The following is a 16,117-nucleotide window of genomic DNA, read 5'->3' on the forward strand; positions in this document are numbered from 1 at the left end:
CTGAGGCAAGGAGAATCGCTTTAACCTGGGAGGTGGAGGTTGCAGTGAGCCGAGATCGCACCACTGCACTCCAGCCCAGGAGACACAATCTCAAACAAACAAACAACAAACAAACAAAAAAGAGTGAGAGATGAGAAATAAGAATAAGAAAGCAAAGAAAAAGATCTGAGAGCTTCACTAAATGAGCTGTGGACACACGGAACTAACGGCTCGCAAACAGACTGGAAGGCTACCGAGTTTTCAAAGGAGTTCTACTGCCAAGGAAATCAAGGTAAGAAAAGCCCATTACTATTCAAAACCTAAAAGAATCCTTGGTCCCCGACCTTCCATGAGGACGAGGAGGAAGGAAGTTGAGGAGTCTGTCTGTCTCCTGGGGCAGGGAGGGGGTGCGTTCCCCAAGGCCCCTTTCCATTTCAGATGTGTCTGGGGGAGACAAAAGAAGCCCAGCCCAGGGACAAGGACAGTGGAGAGGGGGCTTCGTCCAGAGCCACATCAGGGCTTAATAACCAAGGAGCACTGACCGCTTCTTGGTAGGGGACCCCAACAGTGTCTTTTCAAAAGGACTTTAGAAATTTTACAGGCCAAGAACTGCTGTGTGGTGGGGGTGGGGGTGGGGGTGGTGGAGATAGAGGTTATGGTGCTGGTGCTGGTGTGTGTTTCTGTGTGTGGGTGTGTGTGTGTCTTATGGTGCTGGTGGAGATTACAGGTAGGGAGAGCAGGAGTTGAAGGTAGAGATCAGGTGGAGGAGAGAAGGAGCTGGTGGTACTGACTGTAAGTGGAGAGGAACAGAAATGAAAGAGAGAGAGAGAAGCTGGAAGGTTTCTGGACGTGGTGGCTCATGCCTGTAATCCCAGCACTTTTGGAGGCCGAGGTGGGCAGATCACTTGAGCCCAGGAGTTTGAGACCAGCCTGGCCAACATGGTGAAACCCTGTCTTTACTAAAAATACAAAAATTAACTGGGCGTGGTGGCGGACACCTGTCATCCCAGCTACTCGGGAGGCTGAGGCAGGAGAATCGCTTGAACCTGAGTGGCAGAGATTGCAGTGAGCCAAGATCGCACCATTACATGCCAGCCTAGATAACAGAGTAAGACTCTGTCTCAAAAAAAAGAATCTGCAAGAGAGAAGTTGACGAGTGAGATAGTAGTTGTGGGGAGCAGGAGTTGAAGGTGGAGAAGGAGTGGAAGGCAGAGTGAGCCAGACTCACTGCTGGCTAGGGTCTGAAGTGTGAGTGAGAGCATAAAATCAAGGGTGCCTGGGGGCTTTGTGTCTGAGCACTGAATTGGAGCTGACTTCAGGAGGTGCTGATTTTAGGAGATGCTGGAGAGCATGGAGTGGGAGGGAATCATGAGCTTTTAGTTAATTTGTAAAGACCCTTAATGGTGCTTTAAAATGAAATTTTATCTCACCATTTTAATTCAATATCTTTGCTTATTACCAATACTGATTGTCTTAAAATATTGTCTTAAAACCTGAGGCCAAGCCCAATTAACTCGAATCACACTTTAAATGTAAATGTACTCTACCAGGGAAATAATCCATAACTCACTTAAAAATGACATACTAGTAATGTTAACACTCGCATTTAGGGTTGATCTCTTTGACGTTCACACTTTAAAATAATGTTCTGCCTGTTTATGTGTGCAATGGGACTCAGCATCTAATGCCATTTATATTCTCATAAAAGAATCAGTTTGTTAAAACTACAGATGAACTTCTCTCAAACTACTAAAAGTGTTTCAGTGTCATAGAGATGCAAATACTATGTTCAATGGATTTAAATTTTTCTTCAAAACTGAGCAACTTAAAATATGTTAGCTATTTTTTCTTTCTTCGATGAATTTTCTGGCACATAGCAGATACAGTGCTCAATAACTGTTTTTAATTGACTGACTGCCCATATGTGTCATAACATTTGTTTTATGGGTTTTTCATTTTAATTCTATGTAGCTTGGCACATTTACATTGTGTAGCATTCAGCAAATACAAATAATTGAATTCTATGTGGAATAAGAACAATTTAAACAATTGGATTTAAGTTTCTTAAGTAATCATAAATCTGCTTACCTGTGAGTAATATATCAGATGTGCAGTATTAGTTGCTATTTTATTTCTTTAAAACAACAAGAAAGATGAAATTTATGATTTTAAAAGAAAGCTCAATTTTTTTTTTCTGAGGTGCATGCCTGCTTAGTGGGGCTGCGATGTATTTATGGATATGAGGGTTTTCACTCTACTGGATCAGGCTAATTGCCCAGCTTAGCCGACTGGAGTACAACTGATTATATGTGTAATTCTGACCAGCCAGCTGGTGAGTGGGTGGCAGCACTCATCAGGAGGAATAGGAGAGCTGTAATATGTCCCTAGGTCTCAGAACTATTAGAACTTCTTGCATGCATCTGGCTGGCCTTTCCCTCAGAAGAATCATGTCCTCATTTTACAGAGGAGAAAGTTTTGGCCCAGCCGTCGGGGGCTGAAGCCCCAGGGATCAAAGGTGGCCCAGCAAGGTTGACCCAAGTCCTTACTACTACTGGACATAAATCACGTTTCCTCCGTGAGGGTCACGGGTGAAGGGGGTCACGGACAAAGGATGTCAGCGGAGGCCAGTGATGCAAGCGAGAGGTCTTTTCACATGTCCTTCGCTGTAGGGACACCTCCGTGGCCCCACCTCAACCCTGCAGCCTCACTCTCCCCTACCGACCTTGATTCTTACTTTGCGGAAGGCAGTACTGAGGCCATCTGAGAAGAGCGCTCTTCTTTTTGTGCCTTCTCTTCCTCTCTCAGTAATCCGTCCCCATATTCACAGGGGCCCCCTGCCTTGCACTTTCCAAGTAACATGATCATAATCGCGCAGTGCCATGCTCACCGCTCTAAAGACACTGACAAGGTGCTATTATTATTCCAGTTCCACACACAAGGAAACCGAGGCCCAGGGCGGTGAAGAACTTGCCTCAGTTTGTGGAACTTGGAGAGGCTGAGGCCAGCACTCTGGTTCCAGGCAGCTGCTCTTAAGGACATCCTGTGTGGCCTCTGGAGCCCTCAGCCTCCTACCAAGGCAAATCTCTTCCCTAAATTCCTCATTCTATTGTCTCCTGTTCAGAATCCTCCGCTTGGCAGTATTTCCCTAAATCATGAGATTCTGCTTTTTCATTCATTCCTTCCCATTAGGGTAACGATATCTAAATTTCTCCTATTAAAAATAAAAAGAGGCACAGGCACAGAACATCTTTACCGTATCTTGCCCTCTAGGGACGGATCTTCCTTGCAGAGCTAACCTTCTTTCCTGAGTCTTCGCTTTGGCAGTCTGTCAACAGAGAGCCGTGCACTGCAGGCTGGGACTGAGCGGAGACCGCAGGCACCGTGGGGGGCGGAACAGTGTGGGGTCCTCCGGCTGGAGCTCATGCAGCTCAACAGTCTACTGCGGAAGAGAAGCATGAAAAATGTCGTTAGTATTATTTGCTCCACGAAACACAAGAAATGCCACGTTGCTCTGTTTTTAAGTCAAATTAAATTGGGTTCTGAGTCCCACACCTATCCATCTGGTGGAAGGATATCTCAGTTATTACTAGAGCTCCTCTCAGCTCCTGTCATAGATATACAAATCTTAGCAGTGACATTTTTTTTTCCTAGAGATAGACAAAATAATTTTAAAATTCACTTGGAAAGGCAAACAAGCAAGAATCAAGTATACACCGTACCCAACTTCAAAATGTACCATAAAGTTAATCAATAGAGTGTGTTATTGGCAAAAATGATAGATTCTCGAAACAGTAGAAAGTCCAGAAACAGATTGATTCACATGTGACTAACCATTTTTTGAAAACAGTGCCAAAGAATTTCACTCGGAAAGAAAAATATTTTCTTCAACAAATGGTCCTATAACTGCTACATATACGTAGGAAAAGAGCTCCGCTTCAAGCCCTCCCCTCGTTCTCCCTCCTCCCCTGACACTTCAGTCCTTCTCTGTGTTCTTCCTTTCCTCTCTCCTTCCCAGTTTTCATACTGTTTGTGCAAAGCATGCTCTAGGCTTTCCTCCTGTTATTTTTATTTGTGTCTTTTCCTCGTCTTCTCCTTTCTGAAAGAGAGAGAGGAGAGACAGAAACACAGAGAGAGAGATGAGAGACAGAGAGAGCGATGAGAGAAAAAGAGAGGGAGCACCCTTATTTGCACCCTTGAGGCCATAATCCATGAACCATGGACTCTTCCTCCAAGAAGTCCAGCATCCAGCAGTGAGGGACAGATGCATATGGAAATTAGCAGAGTGGGTGTGGCAAGTGCTCCATGGAGTGAGTCCCAGACTGCAGCATCCTCGGGAGGGTTCCGCTCTACTGGACGGGACAAGAGAGGCGCCCAGAGAGACTGAAGCTCCTTCTGATGCCTTCTCCACCACCTTCACAGATCCTCAAGAATATTCTCCAGGCTTCTCCTCTGTCTCCATATGATTCCTTGCACTAAAACCAATGATTTAAAATCCCCACAGTCAGGGATAGTTTATCTATATTTGTAAATGTAGTTATTTACTTTTAAAAGTAAATGATTTTTTTAGAGGAGTTTTGGGTTCACAGAGGAATTTAGTGCAAGATACAGAGAATTCTCATGTATTCTCTACCCCCAGGTAAGCAGAGCCTTCCTATCTATGTCCCCCAGCAGAGTGGTACATTTCTTACAACTGATTAACCTACCGACATTGACACATTATCATCAACCAAACTCCATAGTTTACATTGAGGTTCACTCTTGGTGGTGTACATTCTGTGGGTTTGAACACATGTATAATGTCGTGTATCCTTCATGTTAGCATCAAACAGAAGAGTTTCATTGCCCTAGAAATCCTCTGTGCCACACCTACTCATCCCTTCCTTTCTGCTCACCGCTAGTAACCACTGCTCTTTTCGTTGTTTTACCTCTTCAAGAATGTCATAGTTGGAATCATACAATATGTGGCCTTTTCAGATTGGCTTTTTTTCGCTTAACTGCAGCACTTACTTTTCCTCCACGTTTTTATAGTATAATAGCTCATTTCTTTTTTATTGCTGAATAATATTCCATCATCTGGATGTGCCACAGTTAATTTATCCATTCATCCAAATACTGAAGAACACCTTGGTTGATTCCAAGGTTTGACAATAATGAATAAAGTTGATGTAAACATTTTATGCAGGTTTTTGTGTGAACACAAGCTAGTACTTCCTTTGGGTAAATGTCAAGAACTATGCTTGCTGAATCAGATGGTAAGAGTGTGTTTGTAAGAAACTGTCAGTCTTCCAAAGTGGCTGTGCCATTTCTCATTACCATTAACAATGAATGAGTGTTCCTGTTGCCTCACCTCCTCATCAGCATTTGATGTTGTCGGTTTTTTTTTTCTTTTTTTTTCTTTTTTACGTTTTGGTCATTCTAATAGGTGTGTAGTGGTATTTCATTGTTCTTTTAATTTGTAAATCCCTTAGAATATGTAACATTGAGCATCATTTCATATGCTTATTTGCCATCTGTGTCTTCTTTGGTGAGACATCTGTTCAGATAATTGACCATTTTAAAATTGGGTTGTTCATTTCCTTATTGTTGAATTTTAAGAGTTCTTTGTATATTTTGGATTACAGTCTTTTATCAGATACATCTTTTGCCGATATTTTTTCTCCATCTGTGGCTTAGCTCCTCATCCTCTCAATAGTTATTCACTTGTAACATGAAATTAAGCCATTTGAAAAATGTTTGAAAATAGATTAAGCAACTAACACAGTTTCCACCTAGTCCCACACTGCTCTAGTTTAGAAACAAGGAAGTTGAGTTTTTCTGGATGGAGAAAGGTAAAATTTCAGAATATATACGTTGTTTTCTGAGACTGTGTGTTTTAACACTATAAAAGTAACACTAGCTCTTCTGAGAAATTTTGGAAAACACTCGACGATGTAAAAGAGTAGAAAAATGTCCATAATTCTGTCTACCCAGAGGCTGTCTGTATCCATATTTTGGCATGCTTACTTATTCCTGCCTATCTTTTCCTTTCTAGTACGTTAATACATTATTTTAGAAAAATTAAATATCTAGCCTTATTATCTGGCCACATTAAATAATAGTTTAATATGTCAACTTTTCTCAATAATAAGCAATTGCTTAGCACCACTTGGATGCGCCTTTCATCAGAATGGAAATATAGCTACTTGCAACATTATGTATATATTTATTCCATTTTAGAATATATGCATACATTATATATGTATAATGCATATATATGTGTGTTTATAGAAAAATGTGTTTGATCAGACCATACTTTAAACTTCTCTTCCAATTCTATACATTTGTGGATTCTAAATCAAAGCCCTAATTTTACAGATTAAGAACAGAGAAGCAATTAGATTAGAGGATTTGTCCAAGGCTCCATAGCAAGTCAAGGGAATAATTAGAAATGAAATTGAGATAGTCTAATATTTCAGACCTTTTGTTTAGCACATTTCCTGTATCTAAGAAAAAGTAGCATCCAATATTAACTCATTTACTTTCCTTCCTTCCTTCCTTCCTTCCTTCCTTCCTTCCTTCCTTCCTTCCTTCCCTCCTTCCTCTTTCCCTCCCTCCCTTCCTTCCTTCTTTCCTTCTTTCTTCTTTCCCTCCCTCCCTTCCTCCCTTCCTTCTCTCCTCCTTCTCCTTCTCCTTCTCCTTCTCCATCTCCTTCTTGAGACAAGATCTCACTCCATTGCCCAGGCTAGAGTGCAATGACACCATCATAACTTACTGCAGCCTCAAACTCCTGTGCTCAAGTGACTCTGCCACCTCAATAAGTCCTTCTCTTTCAGAGCATCTACTGGGATGTGTGCATAGATAGACACAGGGAAAACTTGGCCCAAATACTCTAGGTCCCTCTCCTGCCACTGTGTTATGGGAAACAGAATAAGAACAAAAGAAATGAGCACATGGAGTTTAGTAAATGTTCATACTATCACACTGGTCTTTAAGTAGATAAAAAAAGACAAAATGTTCAAGCATAAAGCATTAATAGCAAAATCGAAGCATAATAACACCAAAAGGTTTTAGTTGATGTTTAAAATTGCATAGAATCTAAAAATATTCCTGAGCATTTAATATTTCATCTCAAAGAATAATTTATTAAGTCAAACATACCAAATATGTATTTCTTTCAGAGAATTGGGAATACAATATATAAATATACTCTCATTCGAAATGGTAATAAAAAACATAAAATCATCAGAAGGAGTGAAATAACGATAACTTTAATCAAACACCATGATCTTTTTTTTGTGAAATATTTTTATAATCCCAATTTGAACTTAGAGTTAGTGAGAATAAGTTAAACTTACTTTCAAGTATGACTTTATGTTTCATATCCTAAATAAATACGATCTTAACTTTGGATTTGGTCCCATAATCTAATTGGTTCTTGGGTCCACTTACAAATGTACACATAAATTCTAAGGAAGAGAAATTATTTTTTGAGAGTAAGCTGTAAAACCTCTCAGTCTCCATGGCGTGAGCCCAGGAGGCGGAGGTTGCAGTGAGCCGAGATCGCGCCACTGCACTCCAGCCTGGGCGACAGAGTGAGACTCCGTCTCAAAAAAAAAAAAAAAAACGAAAACCTCACCGTTTCCATTTATTATTGTTGTAGAGACCTGACCCCAAATTAACATCAAAGTTTGCTCAGCTGTGGCTCTCAGTTCAGCCTTTTCATTGTTATGTTTAAATAAATATGTTTTATATTCAAATGTGTATAAATCTCTTGCGTCTGATTCATTCAAAGTGTATATTATTCAAAGGTGTGTTCATGGGTGCAACCTCAAGAACCATTTGATTTGGTCTATGGACATGCCATGTAACCTGGATTTTCTTCTTGCAAAGTTTAACAGAACTTTAGTTCCAAGATCTTTTCCAGATTGTGCTGCTAGTGTGTGTTGTAGATTAGTGCTTGCATCTTTCTTACCAGGAGTAGCGAGAGGCAGGCCGCCCTGAATAGCTTTCCCATGTTCTGATGATGCAGGACTGTGCGCGGCTAGGAAGAACCATCCGGTGGAAAAGCACTACCCACAGAGGGGAGGAATGACAACCCTTGCTGTTAGAGAAACGCTCGCAGATCTGCTCTCAAAGGCCCACCACCGAAAAATCACACTGCCTGATGCCTTCCTGTTGCTAAGCAGCAGCTCCTCCCTGATCTCAGAGTCTATCCCTTATTTGCAAGGGACGTAAACACACATTAGTCAGGCTTCTAAGCCCATTTACCTTGATGCGAAGTCCACATCTCCCTTGCCCCAGTGATTGTACTCTATCCTTTCCCTCCTTCTCCCCAAGGTCTTTTCCCTTAAGTTATTAAGTTACAGGCATGCCCAAGTTTTCATCTTACAAACATAGAGGAAGGAAAACCACAAGCTTCCCTGGCTTTATCCTTCTAGAATACTGGCTGCCTGCCCAGTGTGCATTACTCACTTCTGCCTGCCTGAAGGAATCTGTGTTGTTAATTTATTTTATATTTATTTATTTTAGCAAATACCCACCTGTCCTGTATCATAGCCTCATAACATAGCGGACCTGACCTTCCCCCAGCTTGAAGAGTAGAACCCACATTAGCCCTATTCAGTGGTTCTCTATTTTATCTCCACGTTAGACTGACATGGGGGGAAATTTCTAAAAAATATGGCTGCCTGGGCCTCAACTCAGACCAATTAAATCAAGAGTTTGCTGGAGCCTGGATACTAGCAATTTTTTTTTTTTTTTTTTTTGAGATGAAATCTCACTCTGTTGCCCAGTCTGGAGCGCAGTGGTGTGATCTCAGCTCACTGCAACCTCTGTCTCCCGGGTTCAAGCAATTCTCCTGCCTCGGCCTCCCAAGCAGCTGGGACCACAGGTGCCCCCACCATGTCTGGCTCATTTTTTTGTCTTTTTAATGGAGATGGGGTTTCACCACATTAGCCAGGCTGGTCTCAAACTCCTGATCTCAGGTGATCTGCCCACCTCAGCCTCCCAAAGTGCTGGAATTACAGGTGTGAGCCACTGTGCCCAGCCAATACTAGTAATTTTTACAAGTTTCCCTAGTTATTCTTCTTTTTTTTTTTTTTTGAGATGGAGTTCCTTTATATAGGTTCACTGCCACTTCCGCCTCCTGGGTTCAAGTGATTCTCCTGCCTCAGTCTCCAAAGTAGCTGGGATTACAGGCACCTGCCACCACGCCCAGCTAATTTTTGTATTTTTAGTAGAGATGGGGTTTCACCATGTTGGCCAGGCTGGTCTCGAACTCCTGACCTCAGGTGATCTGCCCACCTCGGTCTCCCTAAGTGCTGGGATTACAGGTGTGAGCCACGATGCCTGGCCAAGTTTCCCTAGTTATTCTAATGTACTAAGCTGGCTGTGTTGACCTTGTCCTTCTCATCATTTGGTCAGGATCGCAGGTTTAAGCTGGGCATGGGTATTCCCCCAGCACCTCTTGTTGGTCTAGGAATGAGAATAGAAACTAAATTGGCCAAATCAGACAAAGAGAAGGCTTTCATTGCACAGCTGGGGGTGGGGTGTTCTAGAATGACAGGGAGTCCTCCAGGTGACAGGGAGGCAGGCTGCCCTAGTGACTGTTCACCACTATCAGGCAACTGATATGAGGAAGGATGTCTAGAAGCTGATGTAGACCTGCCCAGCTGGGCACAACGAGGGACTAGCCTATAGACTGAGACAAGACCCTCGTCATGCTCTCCCCAAGCCACCTATCTCTGGTCTTCTACTATGCGAGATGTTTTCTCATCCCTTAAACTCTTTTGAGTTGGGCCATCCACTGCCTGGAGCCTAAAGTATCCTGAAGCACCTTCTTCCCCTCACTGCTTCCTCCTCACCAGCAAACTTCTCCTAAGGAGTGTTTGGTGTCATTGCCATTCCCCTTCCTCACTTCCAACCATGGTGCTGTCATCGGCCTCGTCTGCAGCACTGGACTGACCCACTCTTGGTAAAAGTATTCATCATTTCCTTTTAGTTCCCCTGTGCATCCTGTCTCAATCTTTTTGTCACAGCACCCAGCATCCTGGCTGTATAGACAACCACAGGTTCTGTCATTGACCTGACAGGGGAAGGTTTTTCAGCCTACAAACACGCTTCCCTTCTCCCTTGTTTCTTGCTACATTAAATAAGCTTTGTCTTTAAGAGTCAGCTCAGATGTCCACATCCTCTGGGAAACTCCTTTATCCTCCCAGATCGGCCATGGAGCTCCTCCTGTGTATACAGCATCACAGATGGCATATATATTTGTGATTTATATCATATATATGTGTGTGTCTATGTAAGTATGCGTGTATTTATATATATATATGTGCGTGTGTGTGTGTGTGTGTATAATTTCTGTGTCACTGACTCCTGGATGGACAGGAGGGGAACCACTTGAGGAAGAGGCCACAGCAGTCATGTCTGTACCTTTAGCATCATCACAAAGCTTGATGCATTGGTGACTGTTATGGTTTGAATTGTGTCCCTTCAAAAGATGAAGTCTTAACTCCCAGTACCTTAGAAGATGACTTCTTTTTTGAAATAGGGTCTTTGCAGGTGATAGGTTGAGATGAACTCATTAGGGTGACCCTAAACCAATATGACTGGTGTCCTCATAAAAAAGGACACAGATGCCATGTGATGAGGGAGTGACACTGCCATGCTAGAGCTACCTGAAGCTAGGAGCCTGATCCCTCCGCAGCACCCTCAGCAGGAACGCGGCCCCACCTGTACCTTAATTTTGGACTCCTGGCCTCCAGAACTGTAAGGGCATAAATTTCTAAGTCACTCAGTCTGTGTTACATTGTTATGGTGAGGAATCCACGTGTGGATGGATGCTGGATGACTGAGTGGAGGAAAGAAAGGGAAACTTTGTCTTAACCACAAGAATGCCACTCTAACCCCAGCTCCAGTTACAGTCACAGGGTGGGGCAAGCACATTTAGGGCAGGGCTGTTGTATTAGTTAGGGTTCTCTAGAGAAGGAGAGCTAATAAGAAATGATTCCATATATGTCTCTAGAGGTGTCTGTATCTATTTTTTCTATTTAGAAAGAGATTTATTACAAGGAATTGGATCACACAATAATGGACACTGAGAACTCCCATGATCTGTCACATGTAAACTGGAGACCTGGGAAAGCCAGGGTGTAGTTCAAAGGCCTGGGAGCCAGAGAGCCCATGGTGTAAATTCTGAGGCCTGTGATCCAGGAGCACTGAGCGCCGGAGAAAACAGATGTCTCAGCTCAAGTTCCCAGGCAGAGAGGAGTTGCCCTTTCAGTGCTATTTTGTCCTGTTCAGGCTGGGGGTGCATTGCTGAAGGCCCACCCACACTTGGAGGCCATCTGCTTTCCTCAGTCCACCAACTCAATGTCAATCTCTCCTGGAGAAACACCCTTCCAGACACACCTGGAAAGATTAAGCCAGGGATCTATCTGGGCATACTGCCGCCCACTTAAGTGGACACACAAAATTAACCATTACTGGCATGCTCTGAGATTCCCATCTAGCCCATCCTTCCTGAGAAATAAATGTTGGATGTGACTTTTTACACATGACTTCATATACTTCATTTTTACTTAAGTGTTACTGGATTCAGAGTTACTTAAAACCATCTCTGAATCCAGCCATTCAGGATATGGGAATTCATTCTGAGAACTGTGTCATTAGACGATTTCCTGGGTGTGTGAACATCGTGGCGCGTAGTTATACACACCTACATGGTAGAGCCTACCATACAACTGCCTACCATACAACTAGGCTGGATGGTGTAGCCTGTTTCTCCTAAGCTACAAACCTGTGCAGTATGTGACTGTACTGAATACTGTAGGCCATCGTAATGCCATGATAAGTATTTGTGTTTCTAAACATATCTCAACATAGAAAAGGTAGAGTAGAAATAGAGCATTATAACCTTATGGGACCATTGTCGAATATGTGGTCTGTCATTGACCAAGGTGTCATTATGCAGTGCATGACCGTATACATTTTATTTGGATTTCTTATTAGCTTCTCTTTTAACAAATCCTGGACTTTTCTGAAATGCTTGCACCCTTATAAGCAATTGCATATTTAAAATATATTTCAAGGTAATTATTTGTTTCACTGTCTTTTCCATTTCAAATCCTCTTGGTTCACTGAAGGTGATTCAGGTTTTCCCTCTGCTCCTGACAGTGCTTTGCTACACATTTTCCTGTGCTTTCAACACATACTGAACCTAGAATTTTTGGCAGAAATGATAAAATTGTGGTAAAAGTTTCTTTCAGTAGCAAAATAAAACTGATCTCTTATTGATTTCTTCCAATATAAAGGATTTCGCACACATATAAAATTGGTTTACACACTTATAGAATGGATGAACATTTATCATCTAATTGCTTCAGAAATGTAAATATTAGCTATTCTTTCTTAGAACGCCACTATTCACGTTTCTAATAAGCTGGTTTGACCATTGTATTTCCTTTATTGATGTGCGAGACTTGTCCTTGTTTCACTCACGTAGTTTCAAGTGTCTTTGGCATGTGAATCACCATGACCTTTGGAGCTAAGGTGACTCTCACTGGCACAATATCCAGAGTACAAGGAAGAACCCCAGGTGTTTGATGGACACTTCCCATCAGTGAAGCAAAAGTGGATACATGTGACCTTCTGGCCCCAGCTCCGTGGCTGGCAGGACTGTGGGTCTCAGTAGGAAACTGAGCCGGGTGGGATTTTGCCTCTGTTCTGGTGCCTCAAGGCTTCAAGTTTCCCTCTTTCAACACTGGAAATGATGGTAACAACAACTCAAGATAATGAATTGAAGATTAAGTCTGATGAGACAGTTCTTTTGAAGACACCAATAACTGCAGCGATCCCCTGGGGCACCTCGAGAGACTGTGTAAGACATCCCTGAATGACCACATCATGCAGAGCAGAAGTCGAGGCGATTATCCACCAACACCTGTCTTCCACTGGCTGGGGAGTTAAGGAAGTGCTCCTGGGGGTGCACCATCACTCCCATCCCCCTGCATGAGCCGGCAAGCCTCTGTGACCGGGAGAGCTCTCAGGCAGAGAGGCAGAGGACAGGGGGAGAGTGTGGAAACTGCCCACCAAGATGCAGAGGGCATCCCGGGTCAGGGGAGGGACCTGGGTAGGTGCTGGCCATATCTGCACCCACAGTGAAGAGGGAGAGCCCATCAGAAGCAGGAAAGGAAGGGATGGACATGCCAGGTGGCCTCTGAGTGGTGGAAGTTGTTTCTTGACCCCACCAGGCGGAGTTCACATGGCCCGACCCTGCCTTGGGTGTCTGAGTTCTGGCCAGCAGAGCCTTCCTTTGCTTGCTTAGGCGAGTTCAGTTGAATTTCCATTCCTCACACCCAAGAGTCTGATCAGAAAGAACATTGTTAATATTTCATGCACTCAAGCATAAAACTTGACTGAGTGCTGACTACGTGCAGGCCAGTGCTGGAGAAACAAAGATTGATAAAACACAGGAATTGTCCGGAGTTGCCTACACTGTGTAGAGCTGTTTAAACTCAAGACTGTTATTATTCCTACAAAAAAGGATGAGATTTTAAAATACGAAGAAATTATTTGACATATGTTTGAAATTCAGATTTATATATTACCTTCCTTGAAAAGGAGCACACCTAGAGTAGAGTGTATTTATTACTCAACAAAGAGCACAGTGACGCTGACTCCTGCCTGGCTCAGCTTGGCCTCTGGCCGCAGGCTCTGTGCTGCCTTCTCTCACCCTATATGGAGGGTTCTCAGAAGCATGTTCCTGCCTGTTATCAAGCTTGACTTTCTGCATCTGTGTGGATCGGTCCTGAAATTAACCAAGAGGAATATTCTGATTTTGGCATTTTTATCCTTTCTTCCACCACACCCTCAGACAGTCTTAAATTTCACCAAGAAAGGTAATATTTCTTTTGGACATATGTTCACCTCTCTCTAGAAACATCGCTCTAAATATACAATCTACAGCATGTTTGCTGCGGTTTAAATAAATTTTAATTTTTAAAAAATTTTTAGTTTTTTTCTTTGAGATGGATCTCACCCTACCCCCCAGGCTGGAGTGCAGTGGCACAGTCATGGCTCACTGCAGCCTCGACCTCCCAGGCTCAAGTTTTCCTCCTACCTCAGCCTCCTGAGTAAGTGGGACTACAGTCTACGCCACCATGCCCAACTGATTTTTTTTTATTTTTGTAGAGACAGAGTCTGTCTATGTTGCCCAGGATGAGTTTCTGTTTTTATCTTTCTGGATGGGGATCCCTGAGAAGTAGCAATTCTGAAAGGATTCCCACCCCCGAGCCCCTCCCATCTTTACACATTTCACTGAAATCAAAGCCCAGAATTGGAAACAAAATGATATCTGCTTGACTAAGGATGCAGTAATACAAATCCCACACTGCTTTCTGGGTGGATTGCTTCAGTGAGAGGTGCATTGTTGGTTGGGATTTAGAGAATTCTGTTCCAGACTCAGGCTGGGTGCCACAGCTGCTCTCCAGCCTGCCCAGTCACAGTCGGGTGTTTGCCTTATTGACTTGTTGTATGTTCCCAGGTCTCTCTACTATGAGAAAATGTTAATACTTTGCAAACTATATGAAATATGTTAATTAAACTTTTAGTGAATGTATTTTCCCATATGTATAGGTAATGTTGTGGAGCATAGACCTACAGGTCATTTACCTCTGTAGAATTCGAGAATGAGCATCCATGTCAGCAAAATGCCTTATGGCTATGGTCAGAAGTAGCCTGGTTGCTAGCTCTCTGCCCACCACTTCTGCTCATCTTCTGTGATAGGAATTCATCAAGATAGCTGTGATAGATACTAATGTTATCTCCCCCTGCTAAACATAGCTCCATTTGCTTTATCTTCAGAGAAGCTTCAGAACTTCACTGCCATTAATGGCACTACTGCAGGCTGAGCCATCAGTGTATTTTGCCTGGAGTATAGGCCACCTCCTTCAGTCCCCTGCTTCTTTCCTTTGTTCCCCCAAGTTCAACACCCTGTGTGTCTTCCTAGAACTTGAGGCCACCCCATGACATCCACTGCCTCACAGACCGTCTATATTAGTCCGTGTTCATGCTGCTATAAATAACTGCCTGAGACTGGATAATTTATAAAGGAAAGAGACTTAATCGACTCACAGTTCTGCAGGGCTGGGGAGACCTCAGGAAACTTACAATCGTGGCAGAAGGGGAAGCAAATGTGTCCTTCACATGGCGGCAGGAGAAAGAAGTGTGTAGAGCAAAGGGCGAAAAAGTCCCTATAAAACCATCAGATCTCGTGAGAACTCACTCACTATCATGAGAACAGCATGGGGAACTGGCCCCATGATGTAATCACTTCCCATGAGGACCCTCCCCCAACACGTGGGGATTACAATTCCAATTACAATTCAAGATGAGTGTTTGATGGGAATACAGACCCAGATGATATCACCATCCAAATTTCTTACAGTGCCTCCAGGCTCCCCAGGGCTCCTGCCCTGAAGGCTCTGTGGTCCTTCCTCCTGCCACTGTCCCCTCATTGATTTCACTCCAAGGAAAGTAGCCTCTCTAAGGTGCCCAGACATCCTGCCTCAGAACACTGCCCTGCCCCCTCCCTAGAATCTGCAGGCCCTCTATTGAGAACTGAGCTGAGTGTTGGCTCAGAGGTGCCTTCCATGACTACCTTATTCAAAATCACAACCCCACCTCTACTATCCAACATGCCGGCTTAATTCTTCTCCAAAGCATATCTATTATATAATATTCTATATATTTTACTTATTTATTTAGTTTATTGCCTGTTTCCCCTTGTTTGAATGTCAGCTCCAAGAGTTCCAGGATTTAACCCTGTTTTGTCCACTCTGTCCACCATGCCTGAAACAGTGATGGGCACCATGAACTTGGGAACACCTATTCTGATGCTCTAAGTGCCTCATGTAAGTTAATCTGCTTAATCCTCATACCTCCCACAAGAGTAGGTACCATTGTCATTCTCATCTCACAGAAAGAACACTAGAGCAAGCACTATGAGGCCAACAACATGGCTGAATTCATAGTGTTCATGAGCGTGAGATGGGTCTGGCTCCAGAGTCTGTGTTCTTCAACATTGCATGATGACGAGAGCCAGGAGACACACTGTTGGCACAACCATTATGGAGAACAGCGTGGAGGTTTCTCAAAA

The sequence above is a fragment of the Macaca nemestrina genome, chromosome 5 (genome assembly GCF_043159975.1).
Source record: "Macaca nemestrina isolate mMacNem1 chromosome 5, mMacNem.hap1, whole genome shotgun sequence".
NCBI lineage: Eukaryota > Metazoa > Chordata > Mammalia > Primates > Cercopithecidae > Macaca > Macaca nemestrina.